This window comes from Empidonax traillii, unplaced genomic scaffold (assembly GCF_003031625.1).
Source record: "Empidonax traillii isolate 1590-97213 ecotype Southwest subspecies unplaced genomic scaffold, ASM303162v1 scaffold225:size1387458, whole genome shotgun sequence".
Classification (NCBI taxonomy): Eukaryota; Metazoa; Chordata; class Aves; order Passeriformes; family Tyrannidae; genus Empidonax; species Empidonax traillii.
This window is the reverse complement of record NW_020955418.1, coordinates 786162-804480: the sequence shown is the minus strand read 5'-3', so window position 1 is coordinate 804480 and position 18319 is coordinate 786162.

Below are 18319 nucleotides of genomic sequence, written 5' to 3'. Positions count from 1 at the left end.
TGGAGTCTCCCACTCTGGAGACATTCAAAACCCTCTTGGATATGTTCCTGTGTTACCTGCTGTCAGTGACCCTGCCTTGACAGGGAGGTTGAACTGGATGATCTCCAGAGGTTCCTTCCAACCCTAATGATTCTGTGCTTCCATGAACCTGAAATGTTGGGCGCTTCACAAACTCATTTCCAGCTGTCAACATGTTGGAGAATAAATACAGAAGCAGGAAATAGAGGAGGTTAATTATGCTTCACGTGTGTGAAATGGTTGGTGAGGTAATGCAGGTGTGACACTCACAAAGGCTTGTATGAAGCTAAACACTTCTCACCTATAGTTACCAAAATATCCTGTCACTGCTCCATGATGACTAGTAGCATCTATGGCTGGACAAAATGCAGTTATCTAAAAATACCCTATCAAAAGGAGCTGCAAATTATAGAGAAGTTCCTAAGATGGATGTCAAAACACATTCTAAATCATGCCTGAGGGTCAATTACCCTGGCACTGGTAGGCTATCTCCCACTATATGTAGGTTTGCTTTCTCATATTTAGAGGTTGTTGTAAACCATGATGCTTAGTGATATAACTTTTTTAAAAAATACAGTATTTGGCCAACTATAGGCATTGGGAAATATATTCATTATGTTTGTAAGTGTACGTGTGTCTTAACTATTTTTTTCATTTCAATGAAAAAAATTTTCTGCCATATCCACTTCCTGAGTCATGGCTCACTTTTAGCATTTGTGCCAAAACACTTCATGTCACCCATTTCGAGACTGCCACCACAAAGTTCCTATTTCTTGTACAGTAAGACAGGAGAGCAGGTGTTTCTGTGCTTACTTCTTGACATTATTCCCTACTTCACTACTCTGACTGATTTTATCCCTTCTTTTACCGTGCTCCAAGAATAAATAATCCAAGTGTAGCAAAACACTGTTTTTTACGAAGTCTTTTCCCCCAAACATGCCCCCAGACAGACTCATTCACATCACTTTTTTGGAGTAAGGCTTAATCTGTACACTATGCCAGAGGTTTTTGTAGACGTATTCTAACACTTGGTATTCACCAGTATCTTATTTATTACTCTTGCATTCTGTTATTTTCTGACTGCAGCTTCGCAAGGATTAGAGATAGCACATAGATATTGACATAAATGCCCAGTTTCTACTTTCCGGTTGATGTAAATGAATTGGAGCCTGTCAGATTTAGAAGCAGTACTCATGTTCCTCCCTAATGTGCATAGTTTTCCATTTTCAATATTGAACTTAATTCACCATTTACAGGATCCATTCTGTTTTGTTAGCACTTCCTCATCATCACAGTCCCCTCTTGTCTTGCTTAGCTGAAATAATTATGACAGCTGCAAATGTTGCCATCTCACAATACAGCCCTCTTTCTAGATCAGTGGTAAATACAGCAGCAATATGAGACTTGCTACAGAGCTCTGAAGAAGGCTGTCATTAACCTTCCACCATCGCAGAAACTCACAGTTGAATTCTGTTCTTTGTTTTCCATCTCCCAGTTTTTGAGCCATGATAGTACTTTTCTTCTTGCCCAGTGATTACTTATCTGCTTGAGTTGTCTCTGGCTTAGGAATTTAATTGAAGGCCTTTTGAAACACTGTAAAACATTAACTAGCCCACTAAAATCCCTTTGGGTTTTTTGAGTGGGTTTTTTTGACACTTCCAAAGAATTTCGGTAGATGGATCAGCAAGAAATTATTTTGCTTTGCAGAAAAGCCTTGTTAGGCCTAATTTCATACGCAAACATTCTCTTCTGTATGCATCGGTTTTATCTATGTTTACTTTTTAGTGATCATTTCAACCAAATAAAATACAATCCAATTATTCCAGACACTGAGGGTATTTGTTTAGCCTCTTGTTGAGCGTATCAACAGTAAGTCAACGTGTTATACGTAGGTTTTAAAGTGAGTGCAGGAGACCACACCATCAATCCAGTCCTCTGGGCAGATGACCTGCATGGGCATCAGTTCATTGCTGTTTTCGCCCATCGCTCTCCTTGGAGAACCCGGAGCCAGAGGAGAGGGGAGAGCAACCCCCAACTGACACCCTACAGACAGCATCAAAAAGAATAAAGCTCTCCCAGCTGCACAAGCACATCTTCTTCTCACAACAGAGCATTGGACATGGCCCCAAAGTTACAGAGGTTAATTTAGCTTCTGTATCCCATGTTGTCCGCTCTCTGTGTTTTCACTAAGAGTGAGCAAGTGGGCTATGGCCATCTGTGCCAGTGATGCCAAGAGCATTCTGTCTGTCAACAAGAAACAGAGGCAGGATTCTCTTTGGGAGTCTATTCTGTGTTTGTCTTTTGTCCCCTCCATGGCACCAACCCTCCTAGTTACACATGAATTTAATGTGTGTGCTGTGGCTGCCACTCTGACAAATTTCCAGTCACTTCTCTGAAATTTAATATCTCCAGTTTGTAGTGATGGTAACTGTTTGCTGTTCTTTGTTTAGTATTTCTCCCGGTTAAGTTTTTCCAATGCGTAGTTTCTTTGTAACTGCTTTGGAATTAATCTTCTCTGCTTCAAGAAGCTGCTTGGAAATCAGCAGTGTGTTATTTATTGTTGTGCCTACTGAGCTGAATTTGTGCTCCTAGTAAGAAAAGAAAGCTACTAAGAAGTAGGTGATGATATTTCACCAGTATGAAGGATAGATCTCTTCAAACTACCTGGAGGATTTTTCTGCTGAGCCCTTTGCTATTTGGACTATTTTTTCCCCTGATAATTTAATTGCTTATATTTAGGATAGACTTGATGAACTGAAAAATGGAAGACTTGCCAAAATGAATCATATATGAATTACAGGCAATCATCAGCTTGGTTGAATAAAATGGTAATCCAGTTGCAATTTACAGTATTAGTATATTGCTGCTCACACACAGTGCAGTGCCCCTGCTTTTATAAAGCTGAGCAATCTGCTAATGGAAATAATTTTGTTGTGTGAGTCAGCTATACGTGTGCTATCTTAGAGCAAGAACGTTTAGAAGTCTCACTTTTTTGCCAGTGTTTCAGTTGTGGTATTTATATATATAACAATATGTAGGGAGAGATATAGATAAAAATCTATATCTATTTAGTTTTGGTAGTTGAACACCAGCATGTATGCACAGCGGGAGCAGGCTTGTTCTCTTTATTCTGTTCTACCTTTCTGGTCTGTACATGAGCACTGTGATCTACAGGCACACCAAGTTTTGTAGAAGTATAATTCACTCTTTGTACAAAATCTTACCAAATTTAATCTCTACAGTCCATTACAATAAAAAAGAAAATTCTCTGCATTTTGTTATTGAGTTTAGAGAGAAGTTTGGTTAACTTCATGCTTTTCTTTCAAAGTTACTATTCATAGCTTTTACCATATCTTCTTTATATATTGAAGAACAATTATTCTTAATCATTTTCTGCATAGAGTTGAGATTTTTTTTTTTTTTTTTTTAATATTAAAAGGCTGTGTAAGGAGAACTGAAAATCTGTTCATTGGGATAGATCATAAACAGAAGATTTTATAGTCTTTGCTGCCTGGGCTACTGTACAAGCATCGTATGCTAATTAAATGTCAAAATGTGCACAGAAATAAAATGCCCTCTAAGCTGAATGTGTTTTATTCACAACACAAATATATGTGGGGGCAGGATAGAAAATATGATGAGACACACTGGTGTATTCTCTTTGTGAAAACAGATATCAAACCGTAGCACTATTAGAGAAGTCATTCTCAGCTAGCAGGTCAAGATCCACTTCTGAGTCATCGTGAATTTCTGCCGAGTGTGGAAGCAAGTTGGCATGGTTTAAATGTTGAAATATAAGAAAAAAATATTGAAGAGTAACTAAAAAATCCCACAGTGTCCAGAATTTCTACAGGAAAAGAGTTTGTTTGACCAGATCAGCCAGGACTAAAAAATCCTATTGTGGTATGTAACCAAGTGAAGTGAGGCTGAAGGACAGGAAAAGATAAAATGAAAGAAAAGAAGAGCTCACCACGTAGCCTTCTTGGACTAATGGATGGAAACACTCTGCTTTCCCTTTTCTCTTACCCTGGCTGGGCGCATCAGCAGCCTGACTCCTGCACGCGGCTGGAAGAGTTCCAGCACCCTTTTAGCTAACAGGGGGCAGGTGGGTCACAAAGCTGCCGAGTTTGGAAACTGCCCTGTGATCAGGCACCATAAGACATCCTCTATATGATGTTTCAGATGGAAATTTAAAAGTTATGCGCTTTTGGTAAACATTTTAAAGTTCCCCTGGCAAACCAGGCAGTGTTTTGTTTCCAGTCCGTGCATTGGTAGGGTGCCCATTACCATAGATGAGCAAGCTCAAAGACTGCAGGCTTTCAGAAACACATGGGATGTGTCAAGCTGACCCACTTCTTGAAAGCCAGGCTAGGCCTTTGTGAAATGTCCTGTACTTGTTAGATGTTAGGATGTCAAGAATGTTTAAGTCTCCACTGACGCGATAATTACTGTTGTGGTGTTTATAGAGGTGGGAGGGCCCTAAGGGAAAGGAGGCCAAAAAGAAGAATAAGGAAGTGAGATGAGTAAGGCTCCAGGAACTGCATGCAGATAGAGTTTTGTCATGCTTTTTTCTTTAACTCCCTTGGCTCTTCAGTAAAATAGATGCTTACATATGAGAAGCTACTTTTTTCTTCTCTGCATCTGTCACACAAATTCAGATGCTCCACTTGTTAATCTCAGTGGCAAAAGTAGGTTTTAAATGGATTTAGCAGTGTGAAATTGTCAGGTGAAAACACAGAGTTCTAATAATTTTTAGTTACTGTAGCTGCTCCCAGTCCTACTACCAATCTGTAGTTTGCCTCTTTCACATCTGTTCCAGGGAAACAAGTTAACATCGAATTCTGAATATCTGCTGAAATCCTGAAAATCTGCTGCCCTTGATAGATTGTAGTATTTTGTTGTGCATGACTGATCATTATGTTACGATTTATGGAATACATTAAATATACAAGAAGCCTGTAGGATGTACACACAGTTGCCTCCTTTTATTTTGAGAGTATAAAAACATATGTCTACAGAGCATATTGTCTGACAAAATGCAAAATATATTTCAGACTTTGTTAAGTCGTAGTAACCTTGGAGAATACTTGCATGACAGAGCAATTAAAATATTTCAAACAAGGTCACGATTTTGCAGGTGATTGTTTTTAAGATTAACTTGCCATTACGTATGCTGTCATGATTGCAATGTATATGCTCAGAAGCTTGGAGGAAGAGTAGCTTCCTGTTCTAGTACATATTATTCTTATGATCAGCAATTATTGTTGTTTGCCAAGCCACACCTATACTAACCTCTGTCATCAACAATATCATTTAATCAGCTTAAAAATGACTGAATCTTATCTCCTTGACAATTTCTTTTAGCTTACCTTATGAACTTACCTGTGTGAGGATGCTATGGAGCATGATATGAAAATCTTCAGTATATAACAGCCACAGTCTCATCCCTGATTTGTTACAGCTGCATGGTACTGCTTCCCTTGGAAGTATCTCAATAATAAAGTAAGTTTTCCTTTCCAGGAGTCAAAATGCTGAGAAACACTGAGAGATTATCTGACCTCCTCTCACCTCCATGGCTGGACCTGCTATCCCATGAGCATTCCTTACAGGCACTTGCTTAAACTCTTCATTAAACTGCCTGTGAATGAGACACTAACAGGTTCCTCCTGTGTTTTGACTAGTAACAATGCCAGGGAATGCTTGAGTGGTTTGAAAATAAATGTTTAATTTGGGTAGTCTGAAAATTAAATGGAAATACAAGCATTTCTGTTGCTTTAAAATTTTTTCAACAGTGCTTTTGGAAGCATAAAATGTAAGTTTTGATTCAGATTTGCATTGCCACAGCAAGTGTTCAAAACTCATGAGTCAATGCCCACCCACAAATGAATCTGGCTTAAAAGCCCAGTTTCTTAAAAATAAGGCATTTAGAGAGGATGGGTAGGTGGTTGGTTATTTACCATCTGTTTTATGAACTTTTAGGAGACCTTCTTTTCTTATTTATGAGCTTTGACATACAGAAAAAAACATGCTTAAAAAAATAGAAAAGCTGGTTTTCTTACTGCAGTCTCTTGACTTTGACAGCTTTAAAAGAAAACACAAACAAACAAACAAACACACACAAAGCCCCACCACAAACAAAACCAAAAGACCCCCACACCAACATATTGAAGTATTTGCAATGAAATAATGAAAGTCAGCAACAACCTAATTTGACCTGACAGCATCCCTCTCCATGTTACAGCTTTGTAAAGAAGCAAACAGTATATATGAGTCCCCTCATATTTAATATATTTGGTATATTTTGAGAAAGGTTGAGGAAAAATGTGGAGCACAAATCTTTTCCATCTCTAAAGGCTCTCCATTGTACATTGCTAACTTCAGCTCACCTTTCTGTTTCTTAAGGCAATTAATGTGTAATAATGCTTGTTAATAGGCAAATGCTGTCTGTACTCCCAGCTCTTAATAAGTTAAGTGCCATGGTAGAGAGGAATTTATTTTAAAACTTAAAGTTTGCAGTAAAATTAAAAATTCAGTGTTGTCATGGATTTTTCACACTTGGCTAGTCCTTGGTAATTAAAGGAAGGTTTTGATAAACAAGTAGTTTACTTAATTTTAATGGTCTGTGGTTAGGAGTTCTAAGCTTGCTTGTTAGAGACTCCGTATTTCTTCCAGTGAATATATTGTGTCATTATGCTAAAGAGTCCTTACTTCTGCTGGTGAATATGTTACATTGTTGACGTGCCAAGCAACTTTGACTAAGCTCTGTGAATGCAAACACCTCCTTTTGTACTGGGCCTTGCAGCGAGCGGCTGGACTTTCTGACAGCACGGTTCTCGCAACTTTCAAGTTTACTGAAGTGCCATGTTAAATTCATATGACCAGTAGCATTCATGCCGTGCTCTGAACTAGCCCTTGTGAAAGTTCAGTCTGTAGGAGGCCGTACGTTGTGGAGAAGGTCATTCCCTCTTACACTAACCAACAGCATGAAGTTGTATTGGAGAACCAGCTCATTAGTGAGAGCAACGCAAATCCCGTATGAAAATACTACCCTTAAGTTAATTAAGTTAGATTTTTCTTGTCTGATGCAACAACCAGCCTGGACTTTTAACTTAGGGTCCATGCTAAGAAAAAAATAATGAAGTTCATCTGAGACTCTGAAAAACCTTAAAATGCATTTTCAAAAGTTGTTGCCATGCTGCAAAAAGGTACAAACTGGTGCATAGAGAGAAGTGTTTCAGTTCTGATTGAGATAAGGTTCCTGGGCCATCCAGGCCTCTTAGCCACTGAGTAACACACTGTAGAAGCACACCAGAAAATGCCAAGTACTATGATTTCTCTCTATCCAAAGACTTGCACTGGTCACGGATCAGCTGGTGGTGAGCTTTACTGGGAATAAATCTAGTATACCCAGTAAGAATGCTGTGTGTCAGTACTAGAAGCATGAATCACTTCACTGACCAGTGCCTTAAGTATCTCACCTAACTTCTCACCTCAGCCCTGTCAGCAGTTAATGTAGAAAGGCAGGTACCTGGAGACATCCTTCCATTCCAGTGCATTTGACAAAAACAGATGAACCAGTTCTGGCTTAATCAAGCATTCTGTGTTCTTGAATAAGTTATATGTGATCATACAAAATAAGACTACCAGGTTGCAAGTGCACTCAGAAAGAACTAAAGCTGCAAAGCTTAATCCAAATGAACATGTTTCTAAATGTTATGGTTGCTTGACTTTGAAACCTTTATAATGTCTTACAACATTTTTACAAGCATGAGATATTTGCTTTAAACTCATTGTATAGGCAATTTTAATCAATGCTGTTTTAAGTGGTATATTTTAGGGGAGGGGAGGCCTTTGCTTTTAGTGATTTCTCTTAGTGTCTAGAGACAGCATATTGTTCAAACATACTGTGTTTTTGCTCTCCAAGTCCTCTGCCTGCAGCATGTATTCTTTTATTTGATGCAGTTCAGCACAAGGGTCTTTACCTGGCCCCTTTAAGTCCCATATGAGATGCCACCAAGCAGCCTGGTCAGCACAAAGACAAGCTGCGTGTGTAGACCAGCCCAGAACACATGTGGCCCAGCAGAAAGAGCAGCAGTGAGCATGGCCTAGCTCGCTGTCCAGCTTCCCTGCCCAAGCTTTGTATCTGAGCAAGGAAAACAGGAGGTACCACTGGCAGGAAGGCTGAAGATGTGATGCAGCTGAAGTGAGATGTGACTCGGTGACATGTCATCCTTAGCTCATAGGAAGAGGTAGGACAAAGCTTGGGCAAGGGGAAATACACTGAAAAAAATTAAACATTTCATAAGAAAAGTAGCCTCTTCTTCTCTGTTCCTGACATCCCAATTTTCACTGCTCCTCCAGGAATTACTCCCTGTATTATGAGATATTAACAATGGCCCTAATTCTATTGACTTTGCCTCATTTCTAGAATAAGATTTGACCTTTTGAAGACTTGCTGCTTCTTTGCAGCATTTTCTCTCTGCCCTCCAATCCTCAGCCTGTTTTCTGCCTTGAACTTTTCTGCTCTGTATCTTTTCAGCTCTTTTTATGCAGAACTAAAAGCTCCTTGTGGGCAGAGATGCTTATTTGTCTGTTATAATTTATCCACTGTATGGGAATCGTGAAGTTATATAAAGCAGTAATACTATTAATAGCAGAGAAGGCAGCAACTTCTCTTTCAAACTTCTAATACAAGTTCTCTATCAACTTAAATGGAAACACAATCCGTGATTAAAGTGGCGCAGTCTAATGTACAGGAGTATTGAATCACAGTGAAAAATACAGGAAAAGGAACCATGTGTACTCACAGAGAATGTAAATGGAGCTCGACAAATCTTTGAAATGTTCCTTGGTCAGGTACGTGCTTACAGCTTGGTATTGGCTCAGGCAGGATTAATGTGAACTGTAAAACAAAACCAGCAAACATTGTTGGAGCAACAGTGCAGGAAAAGCTTAGGCCACGCCCCTATGGTAAAAAGAAACTGACCATTCCTCTTCAATGAACCACTGGTAATAAACGTGTGTGAAAGCAGCAGTTAAAAATTGGCCAGCAAGAAGTACCAAGCAATGGTTATCTGAGCTTACGCTTTCTGATTTTGGCAACCAAGAGTTCTCTGCATTTCTGAAGAAATGAATGCTTCTGATTACATATTACATATTACAACATCTTTTCGGGAGGTGTACTGAAGATGGACATTGATGCTATCTGAGAGATAACTCTTCTTCCTTTTAATATGAATCCTAAAAGCAGGGGAAGGTGGGAAGAGGAAGAAGCTATATACCATGAGAATTAGCCCTGCATTTTATCAAAACTCTTTATAGTTTCTGAGCCTGTGCAAGAATGACCTTTAATTTTTAACTGAGAAGAAAGGACATACTGCACAGGTATAATATCTAGTCTCCAATGTTTAGTGCAGAACTTTAAAAGCATGGTAGGAAGGGGCCAGGTGTCTACTACTGTGTTGAATTTAAAGATATTGTTAAATTAACAAGGCCAGAATTGCTATTCTATTTATTTACTTATCATTAAGTGATAGAACATTCTCTTCCACATTCTGAAGGTCATTACCACAGTATATTTGTTTTGGCTTCTCAGTGATGTCAAACACCAAGTACTGTGCCTTTCACAAACACATACATGAAATAAATTCACTATATCATGCTCCTTCTGTGCTGCCAAGGACTTACACTTACAACAAAGTGTAACCAAGCTGCATATGATTTGACTGTGGTAAAATGTCTGTGCCCTGCATACACTACAGGTGTAGCTTTACTGGAAGAAATATCCCAACTAGATTTTAAGGGTTGAATAAAATACTCCTTGAGGAACTTGAGTGCCTGGTAGAAGAGATGTCCTCAGCTGGCTCCAGTTTGATTCCTCTCTCTCATATCATGTGCCTTAAATGAGAGTTACATTCATTGTTGTGGTGCACAATTCCTATCCACTTACATGCTTTCCTCCCACAGTTATGAAGTTGTACGGAAAATAATTTAACCAACGGTGCTTTAGTTACAAAATAAACAGATGTGTGACTTGACTTTGGCAGTGCAAGATGATACGCTTAAAATAAACATCAAAATATTAGGCACTGCACAGTTTTGCCTTTGTTTACAAGGGCTCAGATGATGGACAAAGCATCGACTCTAACACTGCAAAAATCTCTGACCAGCAGCCCTGGTCCTGGTCCTCCAGTCTCACTTGTCACTGGTAAATCAAGCTTCATGTTGGTGCACAGCATATCAGGTGTCAAAGCCAAGGCTCCATACCCAAAGAGGAATGGAGATGTTTGCTATGAAGGGGCACGCAATGTTTGAACTATGCAGTGTGTAACTGAGGAAAATAAAGATGAGGTAACAAACAAAAGGCAAGCCAGTAGTAATCTGACTAATATCCCCCTTCAGGGGGATTTTTTTTTTGATGCACAGTTGAACTCCAAATGTGAACTTTGGAGATGAGATGCACCAATTACTATGTAAGATTATTACAGTACCATGATTATATATGTTATAAAGAACCTTTCCAGTAGTTGATGCTTTGTAAGAAAATGTATTTAGTACTAATTTACTTATTTAAAGAGAAAGTCATGCAAAAGGACAAGAGAGGAAACATCTTTTAAAATGAACTGATGCATCTCTAGCCAAATGACTTGGCTGCTGTGCTTGCATCTCTTTAGAGACTCTGTCTGAGGACATGAAAGTCACTGGAAAACAGATTTAATCTGACTTCTGGGTACTTTTTTGAAGGGGCAGAGAGACTACAGGAAAGTTAGAAAAGTTGATACAACTTTTATGTGGAGTTCAGTGAACTCTCAGGCAGGACCTAAAAGTAAGTATCACAGAGAAGCTTTCAAATTTAAGCAGCTCTTCACTACTATGTCCTGGTGCTGATGCAATTTAGGCAGCATCCCTGCCTGGCTGGGCCAAGAGTGTACATAGTTACAGGTATAAGAAATGTTGCATTTGTTCCCCCCACAAGGCCACCTTAAGAAAAAAAATCCAAGACAATGAGCAAAGTCTGCACTGATTGTACATGTTCCAAATAGGTCACAAACATCTAATTTAAAAGCTTGTCTCTATTACTGTTGTGCCTGTTTTGAGCAAGCTGAGGAAAAGAAACACTCAGTAATCGTCTGGTTTTGCCAGTTCTGTCGTATGTTAATAAGCACTTTGACAGGTGCTGGTCTTCGAGTTTTCATCTGTTAAAAACAAAACAAAATGAAAGAAAATTCTGTACATAAGTCTGCTACCTCAGTGAAATCACTGCTGTAAGCAGGGACTATAAACTATATAGCATTTCATCTGCAGAACTCCATGTGATTTCAGAAAGGGTTATTACCCCACTCTTACTGCTGGGAAAACAGTGATGAAGAGGTGCAGTGACTTGGCCAGAAGTCACCCAGCTGGCCAGTGTCAAAACTGTGGATAAATCCCAGGGCTAATTCTTTATCCTAGAAGCTGCCTCAGAATAAATAATACAGAGAATTTTGCAATGGAGAGTACTCTCGGGAACAGTGGCAGAACATGAAATGAAAATACATATAACAAGCTGAAATACTGTGAAGTAATTAGATTTAAGACGAGAAAATAACTACGGAAGCATGGGTGAGATTAAACATTATGTGGTGAAGGAACTTTGCTTTGGCCAGGCAAAGTTCTTGTTTCTAGATTATGTCTCTATGTCATATCTTGCCTTGTTTGGTTTTTTAGTTTTGGTTTGGTTTGGTTTTTTTGTTATTGATCAACAATAGCAACAATAGCTACAGCCCTAGAAAGATAATGTCCTGAAACGCAGTTTCTGGAAGTAGAATAGATATATATTTGCAGACTCTGAATATGAGTTTGACTCGTTTGTACTAGCTAATGAGTTCTGAATCTTGTTTCATCAAGTTTTTCCATGCTCTCACCAATGGAGCATTCAGCTGGAAGTTAACCACTGCAGCAGGCATTATGGCATACAGCCCTCTTGATCTACAGGTGCCTTGGGGCATCCCCAACCCAGCTGACATCCCTAGGCCTCATGTGTACACATGTACTTCAGCTCTTTGCTCTGCCTATGCCATGTGGATGACCACACAGTCCCAGGACTAATGTTTGATAGGTTGCCCCCAAGCTTATTTTGCAGCTTTGGTATTTTAAGTACTCTCAACTTCACTCATCCCTTCGGAAAATCAGTGGAAGCAGTCAGTCCCAAAGGTGTTAGCTCCTTCAACCCTCACCAGCAGAAGAAATGCATGGATGGAGATGAAGTAATTAACACCTACTTTCATTTGTCTCTCCTGTTTTTCATTTTTTCCTTATGCTTATCACCATAGTTTTCCATAAGATCATCGTGCAAACTCCACTGAGTTTAGGCTACTGCATACACCTGCAAATCACAGTCTCTGATTTTCATTCTGTTTCTTCTGTTTTACTTTCAAACAGCCCTCAAGACTTTCTACTTGTCTCTTCAGGCCAGTCATACCTTTAAAACAACCTCACCACGTGGCTGAAATCCCTCAATACGGAATATGTTGCTTAGCTACCTCCAAGCTGAAGGTCAGGCTTAAGAACTACTTTGCCCTGGGTTGCAGCTGCCTACCTTTTGGGTTCTGTATGAACAGATCATTAAGGTTTAATAACACCTTTGCCAGAAGCACTCGGAAACCCAGCCCAGCAGGAGGTTGTTCACCAAGAGCAGAGTCACTCCAAGCAGAGTCTACCTCACACACACACACAGGTATGAAGGTCTGAATACCGAGCAGGCTGGGATGGATTCATCAAATTATTGCAGGTGTTATCCCAGGGTGTGGAGCCAGGTCCCTCACTGATGCTTCACCGCAGTAGCATCATTATGAAGTACAATTCTCCCAGGGCTACACTCTCCAACCCTGTGCTGCACAGGGAGACCAGTCCCTCTCAGAGGCAGTGGGATGGTCCTGCAGCAAGCCTGGGCACTGGGAGGTTACGTGGGTGAAAGAGGGCTGGTTGCTGCCCACGTCTCTCCGAGGCAGCAGGCCTCTCCCTTGCGGGACTGCCAGGGATCCCGCTCCAGTGAGCACGTTCCCTGGGACGCCAGATGAATTATGGATGAGTCAGCCAGAATTTTTCCACGCGCTTCCGCTGCTGCACAGCACCGATCACCAACTGAACTGTGGTTTTCAACTGCTGTCTGGTCCTAATGCTTCTAACACCACCAACAAAAAAAGTCTCTGTTTCCTGACAGGGTGCTCCATGGCAGGACACAGGGAATCCCAACACTTGTGCAGTGTCAGGCCCCTGCATGCAGAACATTTTGCTGAATAGCCTTGCATGTGTTAGAAATCATTTGGTCCTTTCTGCCTGCTTTGCTCCTCTGTCCCTCCCACTAGCTGGGAGTATTGACAGAGTCAATTAGAAGAGACAGCAGCAATGCTGAAACTGATTTGAATTTCAACCAGGACCTGCTAGCGACTAGAGCTTTGTACAGAGAGCTGAGGGGAGGCAGTTACCAAGGCCCTGGCGAATGCCCGTAAATGCCAGAAGTTTTTTTCTTTTAAGTTTTATTTCAGTCATTACCTAGATTCAGATTAGTTGCTAATTAGCAAATATTGATTTCTTTTGCTCTTCTTTGAGCACGTGACCATGGGAAAAAAAGCAGTCTACTTTCAGAAATATTATCTGTGAAACACAAAAAAGCATAAAATCCTTCTACCACAGCATTTGATGAGTCCTCTCAGAAAGACTGTAGCTTTGTAAATGCTCACAGTAATAATGAAGCACTGATGTCAAACTATACAGCATGGGAGACTAAGCGTTAATTCTAGCCTTTTATAAATTTCTATTATCTGCATTCAAGTTGCATCTAGAACTCCCAATCAAGACGGGCTTCAGCTGTGCTAAACACTACATCCATAGAAATGACAATTTGCGCTTTAAAGCACTTAGCATCTAAATAGACAACATGAAATAGATTGGTGTGAAGTCAAAGACATGAAAGAAAGATCCCCACTGGCTCTTTACCTAGGCACAATCAGTAGGCTACTTGCTTCATTCAGGGAAGACTGAACTCGATGTTTATCTTTGAACAGCCTGAAAACTCATTGATTTTAATGGGAGAGAAGCATAGGAGTGTTTTTCCCTGAATACACGAATGGCCCCTGAATTCAGGACTGAGGAGGAATTTGAGGATGAATGACTTAGTGTTTTACAGGCTAACAGGGCAGAGATGGTACGGGAAGAAATACAAGACAAGCATGGTTTTGGGTTGGCCATAAGCAGTGTCTGCTGGAATTGCCCATAGCAGCAAAAGAGTCCTTGATTTGCACAAGCACCTAGTAAGAGCTATTCAAATGCAGATGTCCCAGGCAGCCCTTTTGAGTTCTGCAAGGGAAGTTTCATTTGGCCCTATTTACACAGCATGTCATCTCAATTATTAATGCACACATTTCATGACACCTTTGCCATATTAATTAAAAGGGTTCCTGTGGCTGTTAAACCAGAATATAATCCAAGCACAATACTGCACTGAAGTCAATTGATCTTTACCTTGAACTACTCTATCCAGTTTATTTCTAGCTTTCACCTCCTGCCATGGGATGTGGCTGTGTCTTTGTCAGTAGGATGACAGAGCCCCTTGCAGTTAAGGACCTGCACAGCCTGCTGCTCATCATCAGGTTCCCTCTTAGTCTTCTTTTCAATAAACTAAATAGACTGATCGTAAGTCTTTTACAATAAATCAGCTTTGCTTAGATATCATGTAACTCTTATTGCTCCTTTGCGAAGCCTGAATTGTCAACATAATTTTTCTCGAGCGTGGGCACCAGAACAAGACACACAATTTCCTTAATGTTGCTGTAATATCACCTCTTTACTCCTACGGAAGGTATTCTACATCCAGGGATCACATCAGCCTCCTTAGTCACCGCATTGTTCTGGCAGCTCCTGTGCTGCGGGTTGCCCACGTGACGAGGTTTGTTGCTAATTCTTGGAATCCTGTGATTCATTCAAAGCTGTCTGTGCCACTGCAGCAAGCAGGAGAGAGAGCAGAAGTCGTTTTAAGTCACCTAGCACCTGCTGAGGTGGCCACAGGCAGAAAGGTGTGCAGCAATTCCTCTGCAGACCACTGTTTAAACATTCTTGTCTTCCTATTAAAAAAAAAAAAAAACAAACAATTCACATTTAGTTGTGTGCAAATGGTCACTGAGCAAATTTCTGTATTGGTCTGAAATACATCCACTTTGCCATTCTGCAAAGGCCCCGTGGCCCAAGGTTGCCTGTGGGACACAGTGATGGCTTGAGGAGGAGGAGGCTCTTTTCTTTAGAGATGTGAGTATCTCTCTAAGTAAATAAACAGAGCTAAAAGGTGGTGATTAAAGAATAGTTTCCTATCTTGCTTTCCAAACGAATATACAGTTTCTATGTTTAGAAACCTCTGTAACAATGTAAGGTTTCTATATGCACATTCATTAACCCAGAAGATTTTGTAGTACTATTTAAAGTCTTGACAATAAACAAATAAAAAGATCACAGAGGCAATTGTGCTGTATGGTACAGGTATTATAGTACTATGACATAAGCCAATAAAATAGAATGTCTTTAGTTTCACAAATTAGTTTTTAATCACCGGATTTGAAGGCAAAATAGTTGTTCTCATTTCTCAACTATTTTATCTGATTTTTCTATCTTAGAATCTATGTAGGATCTAAGTAACATGATTATATTAATGCATTTTATAAATATATTGCAAAAGACTAGAGTGTGCAATGCTTTTCACTTTTCTTGTCTGACGTTACAGAGCCAGGATCCACAAAATTAAAAATTAACAGTTAAAAGACTGTAAGTTGGCTGTTTAGCCCTGGTAACACGTTGATGAAATTTGAATTTAGTTCTGTGTCAACTGATAAAGCATGAAGGAAAAGAAAAAAGGAAGACACACAGAGAAAAAGTATATCAATGTAAGGTCACTGCAAGCCAGAGCAGTGAGTGACAAAAGTTTTTCTAAGGGAACTTTGTTCAAAGTTTTAAACCACCTGACCTTTTTTACAGCAATAAATCTGAACACAACATATGGCATATTTTACATATTTCAATTTTAATAATAGCGCTGGAAACTGAAACATATGTCAGTCTCAATATAAAATAGACATAAATTAATCTCCATTCAGTATCTGCTTACCCCTGTTCTGGTATCAGAGACAATATAATCAGGAACAAATTAACACATGCTCTGGGTCAATGTGTAGGTTTTTCATCATGCCTGCCTATGACAATTTGGGGTCTGTGCCTATGACTAATTTTTTGCATTCTGATTTGAGGTAAGAAGTTGCTGATTTACTGACTGGATTGGTGGATGAGGAGCCAAACTTCCAGGCTCTTGTCACATGCCTTCCAGAGATGAGAAAGCTGAGATTTACTGAAACTGAATTGATCCCATTCAAATAGGAACATCTTTGAAATGTCAGATACCTGGAGGATCAATCAGTCTTGCCAAGTTCTCCCGATGTCCAGGAGTCAGGGATGGAAGAATTTTCTGAGATGTGGAGCATGGACTAGCATGGATTTTTCAGTTCAGTGGTGACGCAGCCAAGCCTCTCTGACAGTTGTTTGACACCCAATGGCACAGTCCTGCCTCCCCCAGATTGTGCTCATGGGATCCTGTGGTGGGATGGTTCACCTAGGCAATCCAGCAAAAATACTGCTCATTGTCTGTGGCAGAGCTAGTTTGTGTCTGCACCGGGTCCCTTACAATCCTTGCTGTGGGACTAGATGAGCTCCAGTGCCACAGGAAGGGAAGCTGCTGGGGTGCACAGCTAGGGAGGAGGTGGAGTGGGATCACCCCTTTTGGCAGCAAATAATTACTGGATCGGGTGAGACGAGCTGTCTAATCCCACAGTAAGGGCCTGACAGTCTGGGGGTGCACTCAGGGGCACAGAAATGTTGAGCGTGAGAACAGAAAAGACAACATGTTGGTTCAGCTGTGAGGTCCAACTCACAATTCAAGAAAAGGTTTCCCGTGACTTAGGTGAGAGCAGAAAGTTTTGAAGTCCCTGATCCCAGCCCCCCCAAAAAAGCTCAGAAGCCTCAGGCGAGGTGTAACACATAGATACTGATTAGTTTGCACACAACTGTGTATTCCTTGAGCTGCCTCAGTAAAACATGTTACGTGCTAGCATCCTTCAAAAGCATGTGCCTGATTGCTTCCACAGCTAAAAGGCCATGAGGAGATTCTCTGAATTCAGTAACTCTGTGTTACTTTATAGGAAGGGAGGGACAAAAGCTGTGCTTGAGCTAATGGGAAGCGTGGGGTAAAGGGAGGAGCAATTATGTTTTGGGAGATTAGAGGAGCCAAGCTGTAGAAGGTCTCACTTCTACAGAGGGCTGACAGAGGGTTTCTGTGCAAGAAGCCAAGGATAGAGCCAGCTCTGTGAGCTGCTCAGATTAAACATAGTGGGAGAAAACATGGACCCAATACAGCAGGCACCACCTAGGAGCAAGACTATGTGACAACCACATGGCCTATCCCCACCTCTTCTTTCACATAATTTTTCCTTGGTAGAATATTAAGAATATTTTTGGTCCAGCCTACATCCGTATTTCTTGACTGAAATGAAATATGACACTCCCCCCCAAGTCCCCCCGCCAGCAGTGCCTCATTTACTTTACAGGGGAAAATGATTTGCAGTCACTGACCCTATTTTTCTGGTTATGAAATCATTTATCAGTATGCTAGATTTTGCCTGCTGAGTTAGTCCACACTAATAAAGCAAAATGCAAATGATGTGCTCGTCTTTTCTGACCCTGACTTTGAAAAATGGTTTTTCTTTCCCTGCTTCTCATCTTTGACAAAAGAAAGACAGGTTTAAGCTTAGAAGTCGGCAGGTACATCTTGCTGTCTGCCAAGTAACCCAAATCCCACTTGCCATTACACAGACTTTCAGTACAGTGGATACTGAGAATGGGTGATGCTATAGGAAACAATAGATGATGGATGCCAATTAGGTTAATTAGATAGTTTCATATTCCTCAACCAAAATCTTTCCCTTAATTCTCTTTTCTTATGGTTAATTCTTCCCTGGTGTGTCTGAAAACCAGCCTTGATGCTAACAGATCTATGCACATCCATCAGGTTTCAGACAGCGGAAAGAAAAGTCTCTGAAAACATCTTCCCTACCCATCCTGGCAAACTTTCTCCTATGACTTCTCCTTTTCACAATGAAAGACTGCATAAACCAATTCCTAAAGATTCTAAGATTCACACCACTTCTCTTCCACATGCCCTTAACACTTGTGTCTCTCATTCCTCCTGTCCTTCAGAGCCTTCACTAACTTTCCTGTAGTGTGCACA